Source organism: Typopeltis vanoorti, chromosome 9 (genome assembly GCF_054136105.1).
Source record: "Typopeltis vanoorti isolate ZY-2024b chromosome 9, IOZ_Tvanoo_1.0, whole genome shotgun sequence".
NCBI lineage: Eukaryota > Metazoa > Arthropoda > Arachnida > Uropygi > Thelyphonidae > Typopeltis > Typopeltis vanoorti.
Genome location: NC_143557.1, coordinates 129,491,703 through 129,508,253, shown reverse-complemented (window position 1 = coordinate 129,508,253; position 16,551 = coordinate 129,491,703). Strand labels below are relative to the sequence as shown.

General features: G+C 35.7%; 1 long non-coding RNA gene across 1 annotated transcript; it reads right to left on the bottom strand.

Annotated features, from left to right (window-relative positions):
* Nucleotides 1-882: 882 nt before the first annotated feature.
* Nucleotides 883-16,487, bottom strand: LOC150103541 (uncharacterized). The gene is made up of 3 exons (XR_016548780.1): nucleotides 16,391-16,487; nucleotides 6,524-6,587; nucleotides 883-1,027 (listed from the first exon to the last, which is right to left on the bottom strand). It is a non-coding gene; the product is annotated as an uncharacterized LOC150103541 (long non-coding RNA).
* Between the last annotated feature and the right edge of the window lie 64 nt (nucleotides 16,488-16,551).

Sequence of the window (16,551 nt, the reverse complement as noted above, 5' to 3'; positions counted from 1 at the left end):
TTTATCATGACCGTAGTTCATCAGAAGTGGCATCAATGATTCCCCCACTCAGTCAAACCCCTCCAAACGGGTGCAGTTACCAATCAGCATGCTCTTACAGTTTAACTCCAAACCAGCTGAACAAATTTCTCTTCTTCGTTCTTCCCTTCCACTGCTGCCCTCTGGAACAGTCTTCTGCCACATGTATTTCCCAAAGAGTACAATCCACAGCTGTTTAAGTCAAATATTATTAAGTTCCCTCTTGCCTATCCACAATACTAGCGTACTGTACGTTGACCAACCTTTTGTGGATGAGTTCTCCACAAACAAAAAAAAGAAAAAGAGAAAGACGCCTTCTAAACTGAATGAGCTTATACAAACTCGTCCAGAGTAACTTTCACAAACACTCATGCCTTGGTACAATTTGAATCTACAAACTATTGGTCGAAGAGAAAGTATACGCTATCCACTCGCCTACCCAGGCTGACTAGTTAGCCATTCTATACCACTACATGAACTTAAATGGCATTATTAAATATAATTAATATTTAATTACGAAATATATAATTATTACAATATATAATAACATTTGTAAATTATTTTTATAACTTTATAATTTGCAAGAAAACCAAAATATCCGTTAATTGTTTTGAGCAGTATACATAATATATATAAGTACTATAAAAAATTAACAAACTATTTGGACTAAACTAAAACATGTTATGAATTAATGAGAACCTGTCGTTCAGATGAATTATCTTTTAGTCCTCAACTTTGGAAAAAACGTTTGAAATTTTATAATTCTCAAACTTACTGTCTATATTGTTTATTTCTGTTAAAAACACCACAAAATTTTATATGAAAATATTTTAATAATCACATTTCATTACAGTGAATCCATTCCTCGATTAAAGTGAAAATACATAAATACTAATAAGTATAATGCTCCACTGTATACACAAAATCTACACAACAATATGATATCGATAGATGTCGCTACAAGTCAGTCATCAGCCTGTTCACGTTTTACATTCAGTATCTTCTGTCGCTGTATACGGAATATTGAAATAGCTAATTATTAATATTAGATATGGGCAATACTTTTAATAAAAATATTTATTTTTTTAATATAAAGTATAAATATAATATTATATTATAATTTGGAGAAATTACAAAATATTTTTCAAATATTTTAAAATCTTAAAGAAAAACCTTATACACCATATCTTTTATTATGAATAACTTGTAAAAGAAATGTCTACATGACTGAGAGGACTACAAGAGGATGATTAATACCCTTGGAGGGTAATGGATCGCAATGCTGTAGCCAATGAAGTTCTAACTGAGGCTCGGGGTATTGTTGTTACCCTCCTGCCATGATCAGAGCTTTAATAGCTCAATAACACCTTATCGCTACACTGTCCTCTACAGATAACTGGGAAAATGAAAAGCATTCTTGCTTCGCCCCTTTAAGCCAGTCCTTATAAGGACTATAAAGAGGTCTACAAGCATTTGATAGAATTTGGCATCATGGTCCAATTTTTAAGCTACACCAAGTAGGAATCCCAATAGCACTAGTTCTACTTATCAATTCATATCTCAGTAACAGAAAACTCAAAATAAAACTGAGTGGAATCAGATCCACAGAAAGGAGAGTCATGGCAGGAGTCCCACAAGGTTCTCTGCTATCTCCCCTAGTCTTCTCCAAATACATGGCGGATCTCCCCAAGTTGTCTCCATCCATCACCGCTCTCTATTCCGATGACACAATTATCATAGCCAGATCGCTCCGTCCACATATGGCCGTAAACAAGCTACAGAGAGCAGTCAATGAATTGGAGGAGTGGTACACCAAATTGAGCATTGCCATCAATCCAGGAAAAATCTCGGTACTTTTCACCAGACGTAAAGCAGAACCGAACACAAGCATACAAATGGTTAGTAAAATCATTCCTCGCACAACTCTACCAAATATCTAGGAGTTCATCTTTATAAACGCCTAAACTTCAAGACACACATAAATAGTATATCCACTAAAAGCAAGTCAGACAATAGCACAGCTATATCCACTTTTGAATAGGAACAGCTTCCTAAATAAATACAGCAAAATTCTCCTCTATAAATCAGTCATAAGACCCCAGCTAACTTACGCCCCACCAACCTGGGCACACACAGCTCAAGGTAACATCAACAGATTACAGACGATCCAGAACAAATGCCTCAGAATGGCATTTAATGCCCCTTGATTCATGGAAAACCTCCAGTTACACCAAGAAGCTAGCCTTCCAGATATCAAGACCTACATGACAGAAATAACAGAAAAATTCTTCGCAGTCACAGACAATCACCCAAATCATCTAATTCCCCAGGCAGCAGACTACAAACCCTCAGATCGTTTCAAAAATAAAAATAAAAAAATTCCTCCATCGTAAGAGACAGCTAATACAGCTTACAATGCTCACAATGAGCGGGTAAATTACCCACAATAATCCTCTCACACACATGCCAAAATCAGATGAAAGGATAAAGAATCACGAACACGGTCCATCTCCCAAAGAAGTTCAAAGAGGTCTACATGACTGAGATTTTTTTTAGAACTCCCGTGTGGTGGCCGTGATAAGAATAGCCCCATTGTAGCTCATGCATGTCGTACGAGGCGACTAAAATGGATACCCAGTGAGGGTAATGAATGGCAATGAAGTCTTAATTGAGGCTCGGCTATTGCTGTTATCCTCCTGCCATGATCAGAGCTTTATATAGCTCAATAACACCTTATCTTTTACTGTCCTTTTCAGATAACGGGGAAGACGAAAAGTATTCTTGCTTCGCCCCTTTAAGCCAGTTCTTTTAACGCGATTTTTTTAGATTTTTAGAAAAGTTCTTCTTTTTTAGTTTAATTTATTATAGTCATCAAAACTGTATATTTCGCATAACTCTTTTAATGCTTTCATGCGCATGTTTTGAAGATCATATTTTACTTTGTTCTTGTGTTACATATTTTCTGGTTTAGACATTTTTCTAAATCTCGTTTAGTTTAGAATATCGTTGATAATTTTTACTTTCACAAACAGCGTAGTTCTGGAATTATTTGGAAAAACATTTATACGAATCTTTATCCTAAATTCGTCTATTTCGAGGTATTTAAAGCTTGCATTTTAGATTTTTTTTTAAAGTTTCCTATCATAATGATTAAGTTCCATTCCATATTCACAGAACTATTATCTAATAATAATATCAATAATATTATTATATAAATTGTTAAATGAATTTTTGCGTGTTTCTGTCTATCAATGATAGGAAGTTTGGACCCTTCTTCCTCGTTTATATTTCATTATTTATTTATTTTTGTAATATATAACTCGGTGCAGATTTCAATGTTAGATATGAAGGTGGACGAGTTCTCACGGCTACTGCACATGCGCATTAATAACACAGCACCTTGCTGGTTTTTACAATGTTTGAGAGTTAATATAGACTACATGCACATTTTGAACTTACTTCAGATTTGTTGTAAGAAATGAAATTCCATCTACTTTGCAGCTGATGTTGTTATTAAGAGGAAAATTATTTACTTCTTAGTACATTCGTTGTTAACATCCTCAACTGTCAGAACACCTCGATATCTTTGAGCCTTTCAATGAATTTTTCTTTATTTTCAAATATTCTCATGTACATTAAGATAAGCCATGTTCTGATTTTTAGGGGGAGGGGATGGTAAGCCTTAGGACCTACTGAAATATCCATGGCTTCTGAAACGAAGGTAAGACGGTTTTTTTAATTTCGCTAGAATACATTTTATCTGTTAACGTTGCTTCTTGTTCTGTCATGAATTTGCTTGTTTTGACCCGAGTTTCCATGAAAGAAACTCCCACTGCTTCCGTATAAGAATTTACTTCCTGTTAAAAATCGCTTACAAAGGATGTTGACCTTCTTATACTAGATTCGAACTCAAGTCATTCCCACCAAAGTCCACGATAGCGTATGAGCTCCTTTCCATCTTCTTTACACTACAATTATATAATTTGATTTTATTGCTTTAGTGCATCAATCAACGGCAAGAGAGAGAGAGAGAGAGAGAGAGAAGGAGTCCAGTTGAATATCCGTGTATATTTGTGAGCATCCTTCATTTTTTTACCCCAAGTGAAACTCAGTTAAAATAAAAAGCGGATTTATTGGTATTGTTGCTGCATGCATTTCGAAGGCGCCCTTCATCGAACTTATTCGAAGTTGGTTTTAATCTCTTGTGTCCTACTACTACTACTCGAAAGGCATTGTCCACTATTGCCTCCGTCCCTTTCTCTTTGAATTTCAGTACATAAACTACTTTATTTATCCTCCATAACGAAGTGACATGATGTGGGTGCATAAGGGAATGAACTTTATTATTATTATTATTATTATTATTATTATTATTATTATTATTATTATTACAATGGTTGCAAGATAAAATGATAAAACTGATATTCTGGGAACAACCCACTCTTATGCAGGAAGCATGGACAAAACACAAAATATTTAAGGTGAAACACTTACGCCACTACACAGTCATGTTAAAACACTACTACAGCCCAACATATAGAGTAACCAGAACAACATATCAAATAACAAGACCACAGTCAACAAACTACATAACATATAAGTACAACAATCACTACGGCAAAGCCACCCGAAACTTCTACGTACCTGACATGATAAACAAACTGCCGTTCGACAACAGAAACCTAGGAACATACAGAGAGCTGAAACAGGCACTATATAAATATTACAGCGAGAATGAAAATTAGAGCAATTCCTGTTTCTCTCTCCCCCACCACACATACACACACACACAAACCTACGACAACCCCCCCTCTCAAAAACCTACCACTACAAGAACACAAAGAAACAAACACACCATGTCTAAATCCAACCCTATTTGCACAAAAAAAAAAAAAAGTTGAACTGTAATAGCAGACGAAGTCTTTCAAGCACATACCAACAAACAGTAAAATCAACACCTGGCTTGTGACCAGTATAGGAACACAACCATGAAACCACCACCCTCTGTCATCTATTATCTTCCTCAGATAAGCTCTGCTAAGCTTCGAGGAAGAAAATTACTAACTTGCAAGTATCTGTTATACACACTTGTAATGCGTTATAAATATTATATACATATAATTACTACAGCAACTATGTATGCAATTCATCTGAGACATAAAAAAAAAAAAAAAATTCTGTATAATCCTTATTGTAAATACTGTAAATATTATTTTTGTATGTAACTTATACTGAGATATAATAAAATGTAAAAGAAAAAAAAATTAATATTATTATTATTGAATTGTGTGTGTATGCTGCATTACTGCATTGTATCGTGAATTGTGTGCACATTGGTGCCAATCCATATTTAGCTAGTTTAAAAAAATGTATATTCATATTTATAAAATGTACTCTGCATTTTGTATATCGAATTTTCGTACTGCACAGAAAAGATAATATGTTTTTCATTGTGTGTGTGCAGATACTCTGTGTGATAGTAAACCTTATCATTTTCATTGTAAAAACAAATAAGTCGTTTATAAAAAAAAAATAAATAAATAAAAAATAAAATAAAATTATTATTATTATTATTATTATTATTATTATTATTATTATTATTATTATTATTATTATATTCTAAATTCAAAAATTCTGTATAAACCTTATTGTAAATATTGTAAATATTATTATTGTATGTAATTTATACTGAAACATAATAAAATGTTTAAAAAAAAAATTATTATTATTATTTTTATTATTATTATTAAGATTGTTAAGATTATTATTATTTCATTCCATAGGGCGCAGCTTCCACTAGGTCATTCCATCCAAGAAATGTTACACTCTTCATGCATCCAAATAATATTCACCTCACTGACTGTGCTGGCAAAGCAATTTCAATAGCGTGATTGCTTTTTAAATTCAGTATTTGAAAGCGATCGAATCCAAACTCCCCAATATTTTAAAATATTTTTATGGTAACTTGATGATTATTTCATCACCTGATTGTGATGATTTATTCATCACAATCAGGATGATTTTTTCTAACCTTACAACTGTGACAGAAAAAATCACTTTAATTTCCCGAAGTTTCTAGAAAAGGAAGTACGTTCACAACACACTTCCACTTGTCCCACGTCTTCCTTCTGGCAGTCTCTCCTTCACTGTTTACCTTAAGCCTACACATACTGGCCAATATATACACATAAACTCCTACCACCCAACACAAACAACTAGGTGTCATTAACACACTAAACATGGATTGGAAGATTTGCTCCAATGAACAAGCACTTAAAGATGAATTAAAAGTTATCAGCAGTACTTTCCAGAAAAATGGCTACAACCAAAATACTATCAGCAAATTCTTCACAAGACTCCACTTAAAACAAAAATAATCTAGATTACAATCAAACTGTAGCCATTTCATACATTAAAGGGATATCAGATAAAATAAACAGAATAATACTACAGAAATATAACCTTATTGCCATCTTTAAACCTCCTGCTAAATTAAAGAACTTACTCAACTCATCCAAGGATCCACTTCTTCCACCGGCCCAACCTGGAGTATACTCCATTCATTGCACCTGTAATTTGTAAAACATATATAAGTGAAACAGGACTCACAATTCTATCAGAAAAAGGAACATAAGCGGCATATTAAAATTAACAACTATGGTAAACCCGGCCTTTCTGATCATGCCCTGAATACTGTACATACAATTGTCTGGAAGGGCACCCTTTGTTTACATCACACCAAAACGTGCTAGGAACGTAAATTTAAGGAGGCCTGTGAAATTCTTATCAATCACCCTAATCTTAACAATAACGATGGTCTAATTATAAATCAGATCATCATAATTTAATGTAATGATTTAATAAAAATTAGGTCATTATAATTATAAATAAATTACAAATAGAACTGTGAGTAATCCAGGATCCTAACTCTAACATAATACAATTGTTAAATTATGGATTAGGTCACCACTTTGCTGTATTAAACTATCTATATGAATTTATTCTCTGATGATATTATGAATTAAATATAACTTTGATGTAGTTTATTTTCCACTAGAGGTCAGGCCACTAGAATAACGATTGATCAAATCATTGTCACTTTCGCTTACTGTTTGTATATGTGTGTGTGTGTGTGTGTGTGTGTGTGTGTGTGTGTGTGTGTGTGTGTGTGTGTGTGTGTGTGTGTGTGTGTGTGTGTGTGTGTGTGTGTGTGTGTGTGTGTGTGTGCGTGCGTATTCCAGATGATGACCTTCATATGAAGGTGAAACGTCAAGAAATACGTTTAATCAAAGTAATTATTCTTAAAAATCACAACCAATTAAAAATAAAATTAATTAAATTAAACTTAAAGATATATATAATTAATAAATAAAAATTTAATTAAAAGTTCTAAAAGTAGAGAATATATAATTACATTGTACGCCGTAAAAAACTTATATAAAATAGTTATAATAAAGTTTACCCGAACTATATGATGGGTAGACTGATCATGAGAGGGTAATAGATGGCAATGCTGTATCCAATGAAGTTTTAACTGAGGTTCGGCTATTGCTGTGACCCCGTCAAGACCAGAGCTTATAGCTCAATAACACCCCATCCATAATTTTCTTCTATAGATAAAGGGAAATATGAAAAGTAATCTTGCTTCACCCATCTAGCCAAATATATATATATATATATATATATATATATATATATATATATATAGAATGTACACAATATTTGTTCCTGATGTACAAATATTTTTACGGTTACTGAATTTGAATACGATGAGACAGCAATGCGAGTTTAACTCGGAATAGTGAAAAAATACTTCAATATCCCAGAAAAAGTGTAAATTTCGTCAATATTTATGATTAAAAAAATTAAATAGATATCAGATTATGAATCCGATCAACGCTTTGTAATTTTTTTTTAGTTGCTCTTTCAAAATTCCATCGTTCTTATCCCAATGTTGAAATGAACTGCGAATTTTCACGTGCTGCCATCTGTTGATTTTATCTTCAATCATTCACCTAGAAAATTAACTTTTAACTCCGATTTAGGAATATTTATAAAAGTAAATGTCTTAATTAATCTCAGTTAATGATTAAATTATATATGAAATAAATTGTACATCAAAATGTATATCAGAAGCAACACTGGCATTGCTTATAATGTCTATTGATGAAGGGCTTCTCAACTGACCTGTCTCATAAGAACAAGTTTATTTTATATCTCCACATCTCCCTGCTACTGCTGTGCTGAGGAACAGTCTTCCCCTGATGTACTTTCCAAGGAATACAAAATACAGATCTTTAAACCAAATGTAAACAAGTTTCTCCTTTCTCAACCCACTACCCATATACGTTACTAATGTACTATAGGTTGATCAACTAACCTCTCGTGTAGCGGCTCAACATTATAATAAAAAATAAAATAAAATAAAACTGCAGGTTTTCCGAAGGGGGACTACGAAATTTGAGACGCTCGTCCAATTTATTTGTCATCTATTCCTTCAATCCAAGCTCCAGTTGTTCAATATCGTATATATACTTTTTTCTTCATGTGCACTGACACGTTATTGGTTTTACCTCTCGTGTGCATGTGAGTGGGAGGATAGGTCCAATGTAAAAAAATTTACTAGTGAAGTTACACACTTTAAGTCCTTCGTCGTAGTTAAGTTCTTTGGTTTCTTACTTTACCGACATGTAAAGAATTTTGAATTTTAACATTGGTAGACAGCAATCAATGCATTTGATGCTACACATTTTAAAACCTGACAATTGACATTTATGTCTTTAGGGGTGAAGCAAGATGCTTTTCATATTCCCCGCTATCTGTTGTGGTTACAGTGATGGTAAAATTTATGAGCAGTTTGCTCGCCCTGATTGGGCATGGAGATTATGCATCGCTATAGGAGGTTAATATAGCTTTTGGTCTTCTATATTTGAATAGAATATATCCGTTGCCTCGTATGGTGCAGCTTGCTGAACCAATTGGGGTGTATAGACGTCTTTAGGAAGAACTTAGATGCTAAGAATTGTAGGAAAGAGAAAATGTAGGGAATATTTGTATCTCTATGAAGTTCATTGTTTCTAACATACCACGGGGCGTTCAGAATCATTCTCAAGCACTTGTTCTGCACTCGCTGTATTTTGATAATGTTAGCATTAGATGTGTGGCTCCAGGCCGGAGAGGCATAGGTGATTATAGGACGAATCGTCATCTGGTATAGCTGCAATTTGATTCTGTTGCTGAGCTTGCTATTTCTATTAATTAGCGGATAGATCTGAGCTATGGCTTTAGTTGCCTTTGCGCGCGTAAACTTTGTGTGTTGGTTGAAAGATAGCTTTTTGTCGAGAATTACACCCAGGTAATTTGTCTCTGTCTGTCAGGGAATTTTAGTATTGAATAGTAACACATCTCCTGCAGGAGACATTGGCCTTTTTGAGAAAAGAACAGCTGAGCTTTTTTGGGGGTTGACTTCCAATCTCCATTTGGAGAACCAACCCTCCAGCTTTAGAATGTTTTCTTGAAGATTTATGGTAATGAAATGGGGTCGGAGAGATCTGGTTAGTATTGCTGTATCGTCCGCATACAGGGTCAAAATGGAAGACATCGGATTGTGCGGGATGTCCGACATGTATATAGAAAACAGCAATGGAGCCAGTAGAGAACCCTGCAGCACTCCAGCAACGATATGGCGCTGGGACGAGGTAGAACTGTTGAGTTTGACTTGCACGGATCTAATCCGAAGATATGAATGGATTAGATGAACCAATTTTGGTGAGGTACCGGCCGAGATAAGTTTGTGTAGGAGTCCAAAATGCCAGATTACGTCAAATTCTTTGGACAGGTCTAGGAAAACAACTCCTGTGCACTGGCGCCAGTTATAGCTGGTGGTGATGTATTCTACAATTCTGTGGTTTTGCTGGGTAGTACTATGGTGTTGCCGAAAACCAAACTGTTCTTTAGGGAGGATGTTTAGGTCATTTACTGAGGTTTGGAGTCGTGACAGGATGACCCTCTCCACAACCTTACCCAGATTTGAGATGAGACTGATTGGACGATAATTTTGCGGTAGGTGTGGGTCTTTGCCTGGCTTTTGTATAGGAATTACATCGGCCAGTTTCCAGGTGGAAGGAAAATAGTTAAATCGTAAGATTGTATTTATTATACTGGTCAGGTGCACTACAGCTTTTCGAGGCAACAGCTTGATCACCCTGTTTGAGATGCCGTCTGGTCCAGGAGCTTTATTGTTCTTTAGTTTTTTTTTAATAATATCATATAATTCAACAGGTGATGTGGGCGCAATATGGTCAGCACTGGTATCTTGGAGATTTAGTACGTGTCTGATCTGTCTGTGGATTTTGTATAAGTGATTGAAATCTAAGTTGTTATAAGAAGGTTTGCAGTGCCATACTAAAGAATCTAGAATGGCTTCTGCCTTATCTACATCTATGTGAACTAGGCCCTGGTTAGAGATTATGGGGGGTGATCTCTTTTTATTTCTGATGTTTCTCAGTATAGTTTCTCACCTATTGATCACTCTACTCCCCAGATAGAGTGATCAATAGGTGAGATAGAGGATAACGTTTTATCCCAAACTTGGTTTCTATGAGTTTTAAGTGCATCGCTCACTGCCCCGTTCAATATATTAAGAACTGTTTTGTCCTGAGTAGCGCGAGTGTTACGAAATCTCTTCCTAGCTCTGCTCTTCTCTCTGATCAGGTCCATAATGTCCTCAGGCAAACCATCAGGCTTGGGAACAGGTTTCTGGAAGGTTGCAACCGTTATAGCGGACTTAATCTGTTGGGTGAGACTAGTCACCGCAGAATCCACATCTTCTTCTGTGCATATGTGAGGGACGGGTCCAATTTGATCACTAAGTGCTTTAGACAATCTGTCCCACGATATGCATGAGTGAGAGGGAGGACACAGGTATTCTTGTTCTCCTAGTTGTAGTAGAATTAGGTTGTGATCTGATGGCAGCTCGTTTAGTGATTTAAGGCTGTACTGAAGTTTAATGTCTCGAAGGATAGCTATATCCAGGATGTCAGCAGTGCCAAACGTACTGAGATGAGTTGGTTCGGTAAGTCCAGCGACAACAGCATAGTTTGATCCTATGTAGTTGGAAAGGATGCGGCCATTTTTATTGGTAGATTTACTGTTCCAGGCAAGATGTTTTGCATTGAAGTCTCCAGCAATGATGACCGGTCCTTTTACTCCAAGGTGCATCCAGATCTGAGGTCAACAATGTCTTTAATGAAGGATTGTAAGCGGAAAAAATATTTAGGTTTCCAATTGAGTTTATGAGGACATTAATGCCTGTGATTTCGAGGGTTGGTGGTTGTAGGGTTGGTTATTGAATGATGGTTGATATAGTTTTTGATAAGGGTGGCTGTACCTCCACCTCTATACCCAAGTCTGTCGTTTCTGTAAATCTGATACCCTCTGATTTTTAGGTTGTCAGCAGGCCTCCAGTGAGCTTCATTGATTAGACATATATATGGGTTATATCTATTACTAAATTCCTGGATTTCCAACACTTTGTTTTTGATACCGTTGGCGTTCCAAGCGATAATCCTAAGCGAATCTGGAGCGATTTTTTCCTATGCATCAGAGAGTGTAGATAATGTGGATTGGGTTTGCTGTAAGAATCTTTTCGTAACACTTAGTGATGGCTTTGAGTTGCTGAAATCCTTCAGTATATTTGCAAGAGAAGAGGTGATAATAGCTGATAGATTTGAATGTGGATTAGCCAGGTTCTGGTTTTGTACTATCTGTTTGGAACGGGCCACATCAGCATATGTTGTCGCTTGATGTTGAAGATTCATTTTCTTAAGGGGCTGAGTTAATGGTGGGCGAGCACCTGTTGTCATGTTCTCACTCTTGGAGGACTGAGGAACTTCAATTTCAGGAACTCTCGCACTAGACGAGGTAGGTTGATTATTTGGATCGTTCCATCTGTTTTTTGGGGTGATGTATACACCCTCTATAATTAGCGAGGTGAGGACGGCCACAATTAGCGCACTTAACCGGGATGGATTTTAACCCCGGCAACTACACTTAACCGTGTGGTTGCCGGGATACGAATAGCCCCGATGTAGCTCATGCATGTCGTACGAGGCGACTGAAATGGGTATCCAGGGAGGTTAATGGATGGCAATGCTGTAGCCAATGAAGTTCTAACTGAGGCTCGGCTATTGTTGTTACCTTCCTGCCACGATCAGAGCTTTATATAGCTCAATAACACCCTATCCTTCACTGTCCTCTTCAGATAACGGGGAATATGAAGAGCATTCTTGCTTCGCCCAGCTAGCTAGTCCTTCTAAGGATTTAAGGATTGATTTTAGGGTGAATATATCTTACCAACTCTGCTATATCTGAACCACTCTGCTAGCAAGGCGTTGCCTAAATAGGGAAATGTTTCTCTGGTTTGGGCATCACCTCCTTTCGTAGCATCCGAAAGTTATAAAAACAGTCACTTTTTTTTTCTGAATAATTCTTCAGTGCCTGTACTGTTCCTTTTCCAGACCCACTTCAGCATCACGTTGAGGAATCGTCATAATATAAAAATATTCCATCACAGTTTGAGGAAATGGACTTGTAAAAGTTATGTTAGTTAATACAAAACCCTGATAAGGAATCATGTAGAGCACCTCTGGGAACAGTCACAACTTGTTATAAAAGGACCAGACCAATTCCAACTTCACTTTAAAGAGTGGTTGGCATTTTGGAGTGAGCAATGTGTCTAAATGGCAGGGTTCAGTTAGTGAAGAGTCTTCCGGAAGAGTGGTATCAGTAATTGTGGTAAAATGATGCCCACCAATTATATATAACACTGTCATATGACTAATTAAGCCGAGAAGACACAAAAATCAACTGCAGCCATTATTTCAAAAATCAGAACTAGTATCTTCCCACTCATGAGAATTACATGTAGTGCAAAGATTTATTTGCTATGAAAGATAGAAAATATTCCACGAATCTTAAGGAAATTTTACAATATCATAAATTAAGAAGAATTCTTAAGATAATTAAATAAAACACTAAACACCATTTTTATTATCAAATTTAATCATTTAAATTAGCTACATGTTTCTAAGTTTATGATGGGATATAACAAGCAGTCTGAAATATCTCTTTCACTATTCTCTCGTGCTATAAAGACCGATGATGAGTAACATGAACTCCCAAAATATCTTCCAAATAGAATAATTGCTCAATTATTAGACACAAACGAAGAACGTTCCAGTAAACTCACCAAATTAAATATTAAACCATCGAGCGATGTACAGGATACCACAATAATAGTTTATGAAAAAGTTACATTATTACTAACTTTCTGTCAACAATTGGCAAATTAGTCTGATATCTGCTAGGACCCGAATATGTTATTTTTAAAACATCTATATTTCGGTCTTCTAATGCGCTTTTAATTGCATCAATCCATCGATCTCCATCAAGCACTGGATTTTCTTTCCGCCATCTAGGTATCAAACTTGATTAGTAATCTTTTCTCTTCCATTCTTTTTCATTTAGATTAGCTCTACTCAAAAATACATGCTAACAGTATCACCTGCCCTCTTAATAGCTTCATCTTAATGCGATTATGCCATTCACGGCATCGGTACACTCCCCTAATTTTTCCCAAAACTTTCCTGTCTGTGTTCTGCTGTCTTTGATCAAGTGTTTTACTTCTAACCTTACTCTCAGATCCACAACTTAATATTGGTTTGAACACATCTTGTATCCTGCTTGTTTAGCGTTCTGAATAATTCCAATGGATCTATTCAGTTGACTCCCCACTATACCAGCTTTTCTAATTCCGTTGTCCATTTCTGTATTAAATTTGGCATCTTTACTGAAACCTCTACCTAAATAGATGAAATATTGTACGTGTTTCAATGCAGGTGAAATCCCTGCCTTTTTCACAATTTTGATCCTTTTTGTTGATTATTTTCATGCCATAATTGTTACAGCAGTTATTGAGTTCATCTAAAGAATCGTTTAAACGTGTACTGAACTGATTAAGAATGTCACATCATCTGCATCAAGTAAAGAGTTGAGTTTAATATAATTTTCTATTGGAATGTGAAGAATAACAGCGGAGATGCTGTGCACTGTTGTCTGCATAATTTTATGTTAAGGAAAGTTGGTTACCTTATCCTTTAGATGCGATAATATTTTTTAGATTATCTCCGGTATCCTATTAATTATAGAAGCCATGTATATTGGTCGCAGTCGCTGAGTTTTTACAATTTTGCAGAGGTTTTATAATTAATCATAGCGTATTTCCATATTGTCTAATTTCTGATTGTAGTGACATTTCAACTTTCAAGGTGTTTTGGTTTGATATTTGCATTTTTCCGAGTAACTAATATTTTCGTTTTAAGCTAACGGCCATCTGTTTTAAATACTCTATTTTATAAGACAGATTTTTTGTATGCTTCATTCATATATATAGTGGAATATATACTCAAAATCGCCTTGATTTAAGCCTTTCTTTTAGGAGAAAACTACCTCAAAATTTGCAAAAAAAAAAATTAAAATCAAGTGAATTTGAAACTTAAAAAGTTAATGAGAGATTAAAGGAGATAGATGGAAGCTCGGACCTAAACCTAATCTTACTTATTTCAGTCAGAACATGTCACCATCCCAGAATGCCTACTCATCATCAACTGGGCACATTTACACAGTATCTTCTGCTTTTCTTCACTTGGTAGGTCCAATACCAACTACAAACTCGAAATACAAGAGCAGCGAGCTTGCAAAAAGAAAATAACAATAGCACGAGCGAATACTACTTCTGTTAAGACAAGAGTGACTTCTGACAAGCTCTTGGATGAAATCAGTGTCAAACAAAGCAAGCCCCAATGCTACAGAATGACCCCCCCCCCCCTCCAGACTGCCAAGCTTTCAGCAAGGCTTCAACTCTGGTCTGGTTTGCGTTATAAAAATTGTCGAAGCCGGAGATGGGAAATGAAGCTACACTCCCCTGTGCATTGAATAAAAGTCACTGTGGAAAATGTCCGAAGTTCTTCGTGCGAACGGAAATTACCTTCCACCAATACACGGTATAAAAAAACAGTCTAATCCCAACTACACATTTGCAGACAACTGTCATCGGAAAACTATATCTGCGAGTTTTCTGTACGAAGCAACAAACAGATGCACTTATGCACACAATGCACTTATGATGCACGCGGTGTCCGCATCAGTGTTGACAATCCGTTACTTCACATCTGGTTGGAAAATACGCGACATGATTTTAACTCAAAACCAGGGAAAGGAAGAGTTCCCTTCAGCTATTGTCCAATCAGCTTACTCTCCTGTGTGAATAAAATATCGGACTGGATAAGTCCAAAGAGACTTCAAGAGATGGAAGAGTAGATGATGTCCACACAGTCGTGTTAATTTTCCTGAAGAAGAGGACAAATTTTGCATAAAGGTGTTATCCGTAAACTGATCGGCGTTAACTTTCAATTATTATGGCCTTTTATCGCCGACGAGATTGTACTACTGAACTGATCTCGATCCGAGTCTAGTCTAAGGAGCTTCGGGTAGCGGTGTCAGCACTGAACTTTGAGAAAGTGGAATCAACTTCAATGAGGAAAACGCACCGCAGAAAGCAAGCTTTTCCAGATGGCTTGTGGCCATTTCTGCGGTGCGTTTTCCATCTGGAAAACGCACCGCAGAAAGCAAGCTTTTCCAGATAATTAACACCACAGAATAGTGGTGTTAATTATCACCACTATTCTGTTATAATCGTGACTAAATTCTTTGCTAGACAAAAGACTTCTTTATACATGGCAATGTTGGTTTTGATTTTGTTTGTTCCAAAACCAATAGGACAACTCTGTTGCTACTTAGTCGACGCACTATAGAATTATTCCAGAAAACAATACACTGCTATCATATCGTCATAACGTTCACTAGCTTAGAGTCATATGACGAATTCAAGCATCAAAAAACTTACAAACTGAACAAACCGTATGTCAAGAAAGATATGGATGTTTTAATCTTATAGTTCGAAGTTTTAGAGATTTAAAAAGGGCTCTTTTATCATATTTAAAAATCCAGTAAATTTCCCCAGTCCTCTATTCCAATGTTATATTAAATGTTGCATTAGAATTGTTTAGAATTATTTGAGTATATAGAAATTTAAAATCATAATAATAGTTATATTCTAATCGTACGATATTTAAAGTTAAACGCTTGACAACAATACAAATAAAATTCAGTTCGTATCAGTGCGCATGTCTTCTATAATATTTTGTCACTCATTTGAAAGCTCTAAGTAGATTACCGGAAGTTGGTGGCTCCTCCAATTTCCGGAAATAGAAAAAGTTGATATCAGAATCACGATATAAGAATTGTTATTTACCTTACAGATGAATGTTGTTGATTTCTGTTGAACTCGATCTCGTATAAAATAATATCACAATATGCAAGTCAACTGCAAGCATTAAGAGGGAATTCCCACTTGTTGTGAAACAGAGAACTTTATCTTAAAATAAAAATATTATCTGGGCTATTTTAACATAT